This window comes from Hemiscyllium ocellatum, chromosome 46 (genome assembly GCF_020745735.1).
Source record: "Hemiscyllium ocellatum isolate sHemOce1 chromosome 46, sHemOce1.pat.X.cur, whole genome shotgun sequence".
NCBI lineage: Eukaryota > Metazoa > Chordata > Chondrichthyes > Orectolobiformes > Hemiscylliidae > Hemiscyllium > Hemiscyllium ocellatum.
In genome coordinates this window covers 24780478-24794835 of record NC_083446.1, presented here as the reverse complement: position 1 = coordinate 24794835, position 14358 = coordinate 24780478, and positions in this window count along the sequence as shown.

The following is a 14358-nucleotide window of genomic DNA, read 5'->3' as shown; positions in this document are numbered from 1 at the left end:
CATTCTCAGTAACCCCCATCAGCATCGTCTCTAATGGCTTTACACTCCAGCAAACACCGTCATTACCCTCTCCTCGAGAATCACAGAATCCTACAGTGCAGAAAGAGCATTTCAGTCAATAGAGCCATTGACGAAACTCAGGAGAATCTCACCCAGACCGAGCTCTCCTCCCTATTCCCGTATATTTCACCAGAAGAAGGGGCAACCCTCCCCCTTATGATGTAAAAGAAACCTGTTGAACTATAACCTGCGTCCTATGATTTCTGACCTTGTCCCCGTGTTATCCATGGCTAATTCATTAAACTTACTTAATTCACTCCCTGGACACGAGAGTGCAATTTAACTTGGCCAATTAACATAACCCTCAGACCGAACAGCAGTGCGAATTACTGATCCAATGTTCCATCATCGTGAGCAAAACCTGTATCATTTTTAATGACTTTATACACAGATAACTCAGCCTCATCAAAGCAAATCAACCCAAATTCAATGTATCTAAATGCTACTCTGTGCTTTAAGATCTGATTCGTGCTGCGGGAAAAGTTTCTGCACTCATATTTGAAACTTCTTACGCTGTTTCTTCCTCACATTCCTGCTTCCAATAAACAATTCAATCCGGAACAAGTCTGTCAAGTGTTTTTCACTCCAACACAGTAACAAGTTGCAGTTTGCAGAAGTCACGTGTCTTTTCACTTTCACTGACACTCTGCCTCCCTGAGAGCTGCAGTCATTCCCCACCTTTATATAGGCAGCACTGTCCTTCCTGTGACATTTTCCGTCGAGAATGGAAGGACAAGTATCAATACTCGCACTTGGGAATGGAGCGACAGTTTTAAAATATTTGCACTGTCCTCAGTGGAGAACTGAGCCCTGTGACGGGGAGGGGGGGAGGGGGGAAGGACACTAACCACTATACTACCGAGAACAAGAGGGTCAAATGAGGCCATTCAACTAATTGTGGCGACACTTGTCAAAAACTACTGCCCATTTCACAATGTTTATCCCACAGCCTTATATGTCTTGGCATCACAAGTTCACATCTGAATGTTTATTCGGGGTCTAAGGGTTTATGCCGCTCTGAACGATGCAGACAGTGTATTCCAAACACCCACTGGCAGAGAAAGCATTTTCGCGCATCTTCACAAATCTTTCTGTCTTTCTCCTTAAATCTCTGGTCCCTGCTGAGCGATCCCTAATCATCTTATACACTTCTATCAGATCTCCCCTAAACCTTCTCTTCTCCAATGAGAACAGCCCCAAGTGCCTCAGCCTTTCCTCATAAGATTTTCCTACCATTCCAGGCAACATCCTGGTAAACCTCCTCTGCACTCGTTGTAAAGCTTCCACATCCTTCCTATAGTATGGCGACTAAAACTGCACACAATACTCCAGATGAGGCCTCACCAGAGTCTTATACAACTGCAACATGACCTGGGGACTCCGGAACTCAATTCCTCTGCCAATAAAGCCCAGTACACCATATGCCTTCCTCACAGCACTATTTACCTGGGTGGCAACTTTCAGAGATCTGTGTACATGGACACCAAGATCCCTCTGCTCATCCACACTACCAAGTAGCCTACCATTAGCCCAGTAATCCATCATCTTGTTATTCCTACCAAAGTGAACGACTTCGCACTTAGCTACATTGAATTCCATTTGCCACATTTCCGCCCAGCTCTGCAACTTATCTATATCCCGCTGTAACCTACCACTTCCTTCCTCACTATCCACAACTCCACCGACTTTTGTGTCATCCGCAAACTTGCTTACCCAGCTTTCAAGTCCTTCCTCTAGACTTATAAAGATAACAAAAAGCAATGGTCCCAAAACAGATCCTTGTGGTACACCGCTAGTAACTGCGCTCCAAGATGAACATAATCCATCAACTACTACCCTCTGTCTCCTTCCAGCCAGCCAATTCCTAATCCAAACCTCTAATGTATCCTCAATGCCATACCTCCGAGGTTTTAGCATTAGCCTACCATGGGGAACCTTATCGAACGCCTTACTAAAATCCATATACACAACATCTACTGCTTTACCCTCGTCCACTTCCTTAGTCACCTTCTCAAAGAACTCAATAAGGTTTGTGAGGCACGACCTGCCCTTCACAAAACCATGCTGGCCATCCCTGATCACGTTATTCCTACCCAGATGTTCATAAATCTTATCCCTTACCATTCTCTCTAAGACTTTGCCCACCACTGAAGTCAGACTCATTGGCCTATAGTTACTAGGGCTATCCCTACTCCCTTTCTTGAACAATGGGACCACATTCGCTATCCTCCAGTCCTCTGGTACTATTCCCGTTGACAATGACGACATAAAAATCCAGGCCAATGGCTCTGCTATCTCCTCCCTAGCTTCCCATAGGATCCTGGGGTAAATGCCATCAGGCCCAGGTGACTTATCTATATTCATCCTTTCCAATATTCCCAAAACCTCTTCCCTGCATATTTCCAGGGCATCCATTCTAATTATTTGTGATTCCATATTCACATCAGCAACAGTGTCCTGTTCCTGAGTGAATACTGATGTAAAGTACTGATTTAATGTCTCTCCAATCTCCTCCGCCTCCACACACAACTTCCCACTACTATCCTTGACTGGACCGATACCTACCCTAGTCATCCTTTTATTCTTGACATACCTATAGAAAGCCTTTGGGTTTTCCCTAATCCTACCAGCTAAAGACTTTTCATGTCCCCTTCTCGCTTCTCTTAGCTCCCTCTTTAGCTCCTTCCTGGCTACCTTATAACTCTCAATCGCCCCTACTGAACCTTCACGCCTCATCTTTACATATGCCACCTTCCTCCCTTTCACAAGGGACTCCAATTCCTTACTAAACCACGGCTGCCTCACAAGGCCCTTTACACCATGCCTGACTGGTACATACCTATCGAGGACACGCAGTAGCTGCTCCTTGAACAATCCCCACATCTCATTTGTGTTCTTCTCTTGAAGCCTGTTTTTCCAATCCACACATCCTAAGTCATGCCTCACTGCATCATAATTTCCCTGCCCCCAGCTATAGCTCTTGCCCTGCGGCGCACGATTATCCCTCTCCATCACTAAAGTAAAAGTCACCGAGTTGTGGTCACTGTCCCCGAATTGCTCACCTACCTCCAAGTCTAACACCTGGCCTGGTTCATTACCTAGAACCAAATCCAATATAGCCTCCCCTCTTGTTGGCCTGTCGACATATTGTGTCAGGAAACCCTCCTGCACACATTGTACAAACACCGACCCATCTAATGGACTCGAGCTATAGCTCTCCCAGTCAATATCTGGGAAGTTAAAGTCCCCCATAACAACCACCCTGCTACCTTCACTCTTTTCCTGAATCATCCTCGCAATATTATCCTCTACTTCTCTAGGACTATTAGGAGGCCTGTAGAAAACACCTAACAGGGTGACCTCACCTTTCCTATTTCTAACCTCAGCCCAAACTACCTCAGATGGCAAGTCCTCTTCCATCGTCCATTCCACTGCTGTGATACTATCTTTGACAAGTAATGCCATGCCTCCCCCTTTTTTACCCCCATGTCTGATCCTACTAAAACATTTGAACCCTGGAACGTGCAACAGCCATTCTTGTCCCTGTTCTACCCACGTCTCTGTAATGGCCACAACATCGAAGTCCCAGGTACCAACCCACGCTGCAAGTTCACCTACCTTATTCCTTATACTTCTGGCATTGAAGTATACACACTTCAATCCACCCTTCTGGTTACAGGCACCCTCCTTAGAGATCGCTGCATTATTCCTAACCTCCCTACACTCAAGGTCCTGTACCCTAAAGCTACAGTCCTGGTTACCATGCCCCCGCGGAGTTAGTTTAAACCCTCCCAAAGATCACTAGCAAACCTCCCCCCAAGGATACTGGTGCCCCTCAGGGTCAGGTGTAGCCCATCCTTTTTATAGAGGTCCCACCTTCCCCAGAAAGGACCCCAGTTGTCCAGAAACCGGAATCCCTCCCTCCTGCACCATCCCTGTAGCCACGCATTTAACTGCTCTCTCTCCCTATTCCTCGACTCTCTATCACGTGGCACGGGTAACAAACCAGAGACTACAACTCTGTTTGTTCTAACTCTGAGCTTCCAACCTAGCTCCCTGAAAGCCTGTCTGACATCCTCACCCTTCTTCCTACCTATATCGTTGGTGCCAACGTGGACCACGATCTGGGGCTGCTCCCCCTCCCCCTTAAGGACCCGGAAAACACGATCAGCGACATCACGTACCCTTGCACCTGGGAGGCAACATACCAAACGTGAGTCCCTGTCGCCCCCACAAAACCGTCCGTCTGTACCCCTCACTATCGAGTCCCCAAGAACTATTGCTCTACCTTTCTCCACCCTACCCTTCTGAGCAACGGGGCCAGGCTCCGTGCCAGAGGCCTGAACCTCGTTGCTTGCCCCTGGTAAGTCATCCCCCCCACAAGTATCCAAAACGGTATACTTGTTCTTGAGGGGAATGACCGCAGGGGGTCCCTGCACTGGCTTCCTCCTCCCACTCCCCCTCACTGTCACCCATCTATCTTTAACTTCCGGAGTAACTACTTGCCTAAAGCTCCGATCTATGACCTCCTCTGCCTCCCGAATGATCCGCAGTTCATCCAACTCCAGCTCCAGTTCCCTAACACGGGTTTGGAGGAGCTGGAGATGGGTGCACTTCTTGCAAGTGTACTCAGCAGGGACGCTAATGGCTTCCCTCACCTCATACATGTTGCAAGAGGAACATTGCCCTCTCTGCACTGCCATCCCTCTAAAAGTAAGCTTTCCTTAAAAAAAACAACAACAAAACCAACTAAATCTAAAGAAACAAACAAGGAAAATGCAGCACTTACCCGCTAGTCACAATTGGTCTTATTATTAGGTTAGAGGAGGTGGAAGGTTTGGAGGCACTACTCGTGTCGTGCCTCGGGTGACTCGCCTACGCGTTTAAATAAGGGGAGAAAAAAAAAACCTTACCCAAGTAACCTAGCGCGCCTTCCGGGTCTGCTACCGCTTTTTTTGAAAGAAAACTTTAAATTTTTAACTACTAAATAAACAACCAAACTTACCCACCAGCCGTCGCGAAGTCTTCCGAGAGACTGAGGCCTAAAACTCGGAGCCCGCGTTTAAATAAGGGGAGAAAAAAAAACCTTACCCAAGTAACCTAGCGCGCCTACCGGGTCTGCTACCGCTTTTTTTGAAAGAAAACTTTAAATTTTTAACTATTAAATAAACGACCAAACTTACCCACCAGCCGTCGCGAAGTATTCTGTGCGCATACTGATGAGGTGAGTTGAATCATAAACTCAACACTTCTGGCTGAGCATGGTGTAGATACGAATCCTTGTTCTATTGCCCTGATGTGCATAGGTGTTCCATTATTTAGGATGGGGACATGTGTATGACACTCTCCTGCAGTGAGTTGATTAATCCATTTATGACTGGGTGTGGCAGGACTGCTGAGTTTCGATCTGATCTGTTAGTCTTGGGATCATTGCGCCTTCTATATCAGATGTTAGTTCCGCTGTTTGGAATATGACCAGTCAAGTGTGGGATCTATAACGGGTTGTCATCAGTTTTAGGTACACATGGTTCTGACCCTGGCATGTTTACCCACACTCGCCACTGAACCATAGATCAGCTTGATGGTAATGGTAGACTGAGGGATTATCCGGTGCAAAAAGTTACAGATTATAGTTTTATATAATCCTGCTTCTGCTGTTGCTGTGGTCTACAGCACCACATGGAATACACGGTGTGAGCTGCAATATCTCAAATACAGTTCTGCTGCCTGTTCCCCAGTTCACACTGAGACTCATTCACCCATCAGCCCTGTACTCAGTGACCTACTCTGGTTTCTGATGTGGTACACGTCCAATTTTATATTCTCATTCCACTGAGGGTCTCTCTATGGTGTCACACTTACAGTTTGTCTCATTCCTCAACACACTTTAATATATTCATCTGAATCGTTTCCCTTCCAGTATGTGCGACCTTCTGTGTTTCGAGTGAATACGTCTCCCTCTGTTTCTCTGCCTGACTAAGAGTAAGTGCTCTGAAGTGTCAGTGATGCCAGCCTCATGTAGTTTCAGAACCAATGAATTTGTACATTTTGTGTAATCTTTCACTTCCGGTATATGGTGCTCCAGGTTGGACAGGGGGTTTGAGCAATGTCGACCCAAATCTTTGAAACGTGTTGAAAAACAGAAATTGCTGGGGAGGTTAAGCAGGTCTTGCAGCATTTGTGGAGTGAAAGTAGAGTTAATCATTGGTTCCAGTGATCATTCTTCAAGGCTCGCAGATTCGTTTTTTGTTGTGGTTTCACATTTCCGGTATCAACAGCTATTTGCTTTATTGAAAATGTGTTTTGTTCACTTCTGGAGGAACAATGCAGATCTGCAGCATCTACAGTGACAGAGAAACAGAGTTAGCGTTTCAAGTTCAGTGTGATACTTCTTCAGAACAGAAAAGGATTGGAAAAAGGGCTTTGCAATCTCTTGCCAGAGGTAGAGGAGGGGTGAAGGGAAACAGACCGTGTGGAGGCGCAATGTCACTGACATATGGACTTTGGATTTTGGTAAAAGAATAAAATGTAAAATGAGTATACATCAGATTGTGAAGAGTGGAGCCGGTTTCCTTTATTGAGTGCAAGACAAAAGATTCACAAACAGGGCAAATTCATTGGCAGACCAGGAGAAGGAATGTATGAAGATTTGAGAACAGCCATAATGGCATTAGGCTGTGAAATTATGGAATTTAATATTAACTCCTACAGGCTGTAACGTACCAAAGTCTAAAGTGAGATGTTATTCGAGCTTGGGTTGTGCTTCACTGGAACATTGCAGCAGCCCAGGACCGAAATGTTAGCATGAGGGCAAGGTAGGTTATTCAAATGGGAAACAAGGAGAGGGTCAGGGCTCTTCCTACAGAAAGATTGGGAGTGTTCCTCAATGCAGTCTCTGTTTGTTCTCCCCAGTGTAAATGAGACTGCATTGTGAGTAGGGAAATGACAGGAGATTGGATTGAAAGAGTACAAGTGAAATGCTGCTTCACCTGGAAGGTGTGTGTTGGGTTGTTAAAAAATGACGAACGAGGCTGTGATTTTTTCAAATGTCCCAATGTATTTCTTCTTATATGTAGACTACATTATTCCACAACTTGGACGGAGTAAGTACTACAGGTGCGAGAGGCCATAGTTAATAAACTTGGAGCTGGATAAACACAGCAGGCCAGAGAGAATCAGAGGAGCAGAAAGGCAATATTTTGATCTTGGACCTTTCATCAGGACTGGCGAGGGGGAGGGAAGCCCAGAAATGGAGTGATTGGATATGGAAGAACGAAGGGTAGGTATGATGGTCGTAAATACATGCAGGTATGAGATTACTGTGATTGGTCAGTGGGAAGGGTGGAGCGGATATGTGAGTGATATGATGTACAGGTGGGTCTGGTCAGGGAGAAGGGACATGGAGGAATTTTGACGCTGCTGCAGTCAATATTGAGGCCCTTTGGATATCACCTCCAAAGGTAAAACCACAGGTGATGCTCCTCTGACAGTGGAGAGGCTAAGGATAGGCATGTCCCTGGACGAGTTGGAGGAGAATTAAAATGGAAGGTAACTGGAAAGTCGGGTTGGTTGTTTCGTGCAGAACACTGGTGTTCCACACAGAACCTGATACTGCCCCACCAAGCACGTCTCCAACTCCCAATGTGGTCTCCTCTCTATCAGTGAGACCAAAGGGAGACTCGGAAACATATTCATGGAGCATCTGCTATCTGCACGCTTTAACCAACCCAACATTCCAGTTGCTATCTATTTCAATTACTCCGCACCCCCCACCCCCTCCCCAGCTCATCCGGCCACAGGTCCATCCTTGGCCTCCTCCACTGTCAGAGTGAGGCCAAACAGAAACTAGGGAACACAACCTGATCTTTCAGCTGGAGAGCTTACAGTTCACTGGTCTCAATATTTAACTTCACTGGCTTCGAAATTTCTCCACCCACAGCCTTATTCCATGTTCCCCTTCCCTGACCTGACCTAAGCTGTCCATCTTCCTATTCGCATATCCGCTGCACCCTTCCCACTGACCAATCACATTATCCCCCTACTTGCATCCCCATCGTCATCCCATCTAGCCTTCCCTCAGCCCCACGCCCCTCCCTCTATTTACTTCCCGGCTCCCCTTCGCCCGGCCCAATCCTCATGAAGTCTTTCAGCCTGACACTTTGACTTTCCTGTTCCTAGGATACTTTCTGATCTGCTGTGCTTTTTCAGTTTCATATGTGTTGCTATATCCACAGCAACAGATTTTATTGTGCTTTTTATACATTTTTTAAATCTGTTTACTAACAAGTTTACCTCACATTCTCACTACAGGGTCAAGGAAACAGTCTCTTTGTCACTAATGCTCCTGTCTGCTTCGAAATGATTTCCTTTGTTTTAACCGTACTTTCAAATCTGCTGTTCATAATAGCATTGTAAATGTAACTCTTGTTATTCTGTAGCTTAATCACACCACGTCCAATATACTTCAGAACTTCCTTGTTCTTATACTCCACGTTCATAAACGTAAGGATCCATTAAGTCTTTCTATACAACAGTTTCAACTTGCCTGGCCATTTGTAATTTCCTGTCTTCTGTGTCCCTCTCTCCTTAAACAGGATGGTTACATTTACCAATCCTCCCTCACTCCAAAATTACCTGAAAAATCTCCAGCAGTGCCTCCATAATCATCTTCAGCATCCCTTTAGAACTACGGAGTGTTGTCCAATTGGTCTCGCTGATTCATCCAACTTCACCTTCCCCAGCTCCTTCTCCTTACCGGTGGTCACTATACTCACCTTTACCCTCTGACTGTCTCGAAGTTCTGATATTTTGCTGTTGTCTTCCACCATAAAGACTGTTGCAATGTATTCAATTCCTCTGCCATTCCATTGCTTCCCATAACTATTTAAGCTTCATTTTCCAACATTCCTTTGTTTGTTCTTTACTCCCTGTCTTCCTTGTTATATATCTAAAACTCTCTTTCAATGTTCTTTTACATGATTAACAAGTGTAATATCATATTTCACGCTCTCCTCCCATTTGCTGTTATTAGATATCCGTGCGGGAATTTATAGACTTTCTAATCGTCTAGGTTCCCAATAAACTTCACCACATTGCGCGCATTTTCTTTTACTTTTATGCTGACCCAGAGTTCGTTGTCACGCATGGCTGCCTTGTCTTCCACTGAATATCTTTCTTCTTACTTGGGATGAATTTCTGATGTGCTGCTGAATTATCTCCAGAAGCTCCTGTCATTGCCTTTTCACCATATTGCCGTGCTCAGCTCCCCTTCCAACTAACTCTAGCCAACGCCTCCCTCCTGCCTTTTGAGTTACATTACTCAATTATAAGCCATCTGATCCAAAAGTGAGCAATAGATGTAAACTGAAGGAGGGAGGTTTGAGACATGGGACACGAAGAACGCTTGGAGGATTCATTAACTAGACGGAAAGGCAGAGAGAGAGAGAGAGAATATAGACGTGGAGATGTAAAAATAGGGAAGTCGACATGATTGATAGAAATAGATGTGCTTCCGTATTTGGTTTGACAATTCCTGTGTGCTGTGGTCCTTTGTACAGTGTATGTGCAACAGATTAATAAGTTGAAATCCTGGATTTGATGCCAGAACCTTTATTTCCATCAATATGACAAGCATCACCTGTTGACAGAACCCAATATATGTTTCCTGGTAGAAAATGGATTAACTGAAACTAGTTGGAACACCAGAAGCAGGAATTTATAACATCCATCCCGATGAGAATGAAAGATTAGATCAGGGAATGCCAGAAAGGGGCAGGAGCCAGACGGTACATTGAGAGAAGGGGAACATAACATCTCAGCTGAAGATTAAATAACAGATGTATATTTTATAAATTTTGTACATCACATGCATCATGTTTGTTAAGTATGTCTCTCTTGTTCATTCTGAATATATTGCACACATATGAACAATCGTATCTATCTGCGCGCGCGCACACACACACACACACACACACACACACACACACACACACACACACACACACACACACACACACACACACACACACACACACACACACACAAAAACATAGTTTAGCCATTCTATTTCAAATGATTCTGTTTTGTTTAGATTGTCACTTGCCATTCCTTCTTCTGAATATATTCTGTTCCTTTCACTGCACTTTGTTTTATTCTGCCCATCAAGAAGACATTGGGGACTGGTGGGGATGTCACTTTACTCCTCATCAATCTCCACAGCCACTGTCTTCTATTCCTTTCTGTTTCTTAACCCATGAAAAATACATACTATGTCTGACCCTTGAATCCCAATAAACAGGTCAATTTTAAACAGAACACATATTTTTGCGCTAAGGCTACAAAAAATCTCAAAAAGAAAAGGCATACAAATTGTGCAATAAGATGTTTTCATCTTTATAAACAGATTATAGAATTGCATTGTGTAAACGATAAACAATTAACTGGTAAGAGCTGTGAGAGTAAAATCCAGGGAAATCCGTATTTCTTGTGTATGTTCAGGGCCGTTGTGCCCAGAAGCAGTTTTATATTGGAAGTTGTTGTGGTGGAGGATACTTTAGTGTCGTAACAACATCTCGATTGACGCTGTGTAATGATGGCTATTCAGGCAGGTTACTACCCCATCCTCGCTATTGTTGGTGTTCCTGGTGAGTCTATCTCTGCCCATTTACTAATTCTCTAACCCGTTGTGAATGTCCTCGTTTTCTCTGTAGTGTATATTTGGCAAAGATCCAAACTATTGTCTTCGCTTCATAATCTCCATTTCTATGCCATGAATTTCATATCCCTCGCTTACAAGTATATGAGGAGAAACGAAAGTGATCATAACCACGATTACCCCATTTTATCATGAACTGATTTATATCTCAATATTCCATCTACAACAAAACCTGGTCAACTCCCACCCTCACAATTTCCCCAGTCTTCACTTCTGCCTCAACACTGTTTCTTAATAACCCATCTTTCACACCTTTCACATATTTTGTTCACAAACCTTTTCTTACCTCGGCCTGGACCTATGCCAGGTGTAAAGTGTGAAGTCAGTTTGATTCTAAAATGAGTTTCAACATAACCTGTAAACTCATACAAGGATGAGGACTATGCTATCAGTGACCAGGAAGTGACAGTTTCATTGAACTGTCTTGATTCTTGAACTTTCTGAGGGGAAGTGGGTGTTACGTCCATCATCTCCAAGTTGCAGTGCTCCGATGTATTCACACAGTGACGGAATACATCTCTGCCTCCTGCTGAGGGTAAAAACTTCGCCCTGTGTCCACAATGGAAGGTACCGAAAATCAACTAGAAATATTATGGGACAGATTGACTGGTGAAAATAAGAACATGTGCATGATTAGAATTAATAAAGTGGACTTACTCAAAAACTAATTGAATTGAAGTTTGGCAAGTTACTGCACCCAATGAGCTCCATCCCAAAGTTTTCAGGGAAGTGGCAACACAGCTAGTGAAAGTGATGTAGAGTCATACAGAATAGAAACAGACCCTTTGGTCCAATCAGTCCATGCTGACTATTCCAATTCCAAACAAACTTAGTACCACCTGCCCGCGCTTGGCCAATATCCGTCCAAACCTTTCCTATATACTGATCCAAATGTCTTTTAAACGTTGTAATGACAAGAAAGAAGTATTGATTACCCTTCAACATTCTTTAGACTCTGGAAATTCTTGTTCCTGCAGACTGGAATATTTAAAACCGGAGTGGGAGGGAAACAAAAAAAAAAGTGGGTACCTTGATATCAGGGCTGAGGAAAATATTAGAACGTTTTATGAGAAATTTTATAATTAGACACTTGAGAAATCATGATGTGACTTTGCAGATTCAGCTTAGATTTAGAAACCGGAAATTATCTTTGAGAAACCTGTGGAGTTTGTGTTAGTTGATGCATCCACAAAAGAGAACCAGTGGGAGTGGTGTATTTGAATTTGCAGAATACTTTTTTATATTGTTGCTAACAAGTGAACAAAGGAAGTTAGAGAAGATTGATAAGTTGCAGACGGTGTGATCTGGATATACCACATGGATTGAGAATTGGTCAGTGGAAACAATACAGAGCTTCTTGCACTTTTATGGACTGAAGGCAGTTACTCATGGGAGATCAAAAGTTTCAGTGTTTGAACCACCACAATTTCCCGACTCAGGTGACTGACTGTGTGGAGTTTGCACATTCTCCCTGTGTCTGCGTGGGTTTCCTCCGGGTGCTCCGGTTTCCTCCCACAGTCCAAAGATGTGCGGGTCAGGTGAATTGGCCATGCTAAATTGCCCGTAGTGTTAGGTAAGGGGTAAATATAAGGGTATGGGTATGGGTGGGTTGCGCTTCGGCGGGTCGGTGTGGACTTGTTGGGCCGAAGGGCATGTTTCCACACTGTAAGTAATCTAAAAAATCTAAAATTTGCAAGGCACAGAAATTATTTGGATGTGAGAAATAAACAGCATGCATCTCATTTTGTGTTGATTAAATGGTACAAGGTTGAGAAGTGTTGTTTTTAAAAAGGACCTGAATGTCCTTGATCATGAGTCACCAAAAATCGCTCCTCCAAGGGCGTTAAGTATTGAGGACCTTGTACAGTATGCTGCCCTTCATGGTAATATGATTCCAGTGCATAAGTAAATCCGTCTTCCTGCATTTGTCAGGCCTTGATGAGAGAGTATTTGGGGCACTGTGAACAGGTATGATCTCCTTTGTAAGGCACGATCTCATTAACACAGATACAGTTTAAACAAGTATTAGCAGTCTAATTCATGAGATGATGACACCATGAAGAGATGGTGATGGAACTGGGTATTTAATCTGTCGTGATAGGAGACAAAGAGGGATTATGTTGAAACTTGAGGGTTATCAAAGATCGCATATTTTTGGAAGAGACACTGTTCGGGTGAGAAATAATTAATATATTACATTTATTGTCACATGTGCCTAAGTCCAGTGAAAGCTTTATTTGCGAGCAGTACAGACAGATGACAGTAAGTATGGACACACAGATCGTAAGGTGAAAAATAAACTTGGACAGAGCAAGGCGTGTAGGTTACAATACGCAGGACATTCAAACAAACACGATCAACATGAATAAGATCATCTTTATTTGGAGTTACAGTGTCCATTCATCAGTCTAATCTAGTATCCCTAATACTCTATGCACCTGAATTAACTCTCCCTACAATAATGTGCCGCTGGGATGAGGTCCTACAAGAAATATTTAGGGAGTTAGGAGCCAAGTTAAAAAAGGGGGACTTCAGAGGCAGTAATCTCAGGATTGCTTCCATTTGTCAAGTGCTAGTCAGTGTAGCAAAGATAGAATAATCATGAAGAATGCGTGGCTTGAGAGATGGAACAGGAGGGAGTGGTCCAGATGTTTGGGATATTGGGACCGGTTCTCGGGGATGTACGACTATTACAAATTGGGCGGTCTACATCTGGGTAGGACTGGAGCCAATGTCCGATGGAGTGCATTTGCTAACGCTGTTGGGAAGGGTTTAAACTAATGTGGCAGGTGATCGGGAAAAAAATGAGGAGTTTGGTGAATTGAAAGGAGGTAATAACTAAAGCATAAATAACTAGATCATGAAATCAGCATGACTGAGGGGTAGAGGAGGCAGGAAGCGGAGGATGAACAGAGAGGGACTTGGAGTTTTAATGCAAGAAGTATAGTAGGTAAAGCAGATGAAATTAGGGCTTGGAATAGTACCTGGCAAAATAATGTTATTGACATTACTGAGACTTTTTGAGGGAATGGCGTGATTGGCAACTAAATATCCCAGGTCATTAATGCTTCAGGCGGGATAACGTGGAAGGGAAATGGGGTGGAGGAGAAGCGTCACTGGTCAAAGAAGATATCACGGCTGTGCTGAAGGAGTGCACCATGGAAAATTCGAGCAGTGAGGCAATAATGGACAGAGCTCAGAAATAGAAATGATGCGTTAACAATGCTGGGATTGTACTACAGGCCTCCCAACACCGATCGAGGTACAAATATATACATAGATCACAGAAAGATATAGGAGTAACAGGATGATGGTGATAGGAGTTTTTAATTTTCCCAACATTGACTGGGATTCACTTAGTGTTAGAGGTCTAGATGGAGCAGAATTTATATGGACCATCCAGGAGCATTTTCTAGAGCAGTGTAAAAATAGTTCAACTCGGGAAGCGGCCATGCCAGACCGGGTGTTGGGAACTGAGCCCGCCCAGGCGGTGCAAGTTTCAGTAGGGATTACTTTGGAAATAATGATCACAATTCCTTCAGTTTTACAGTACTCATGGAGAAAGATGAGAGTGGTCCTAATGG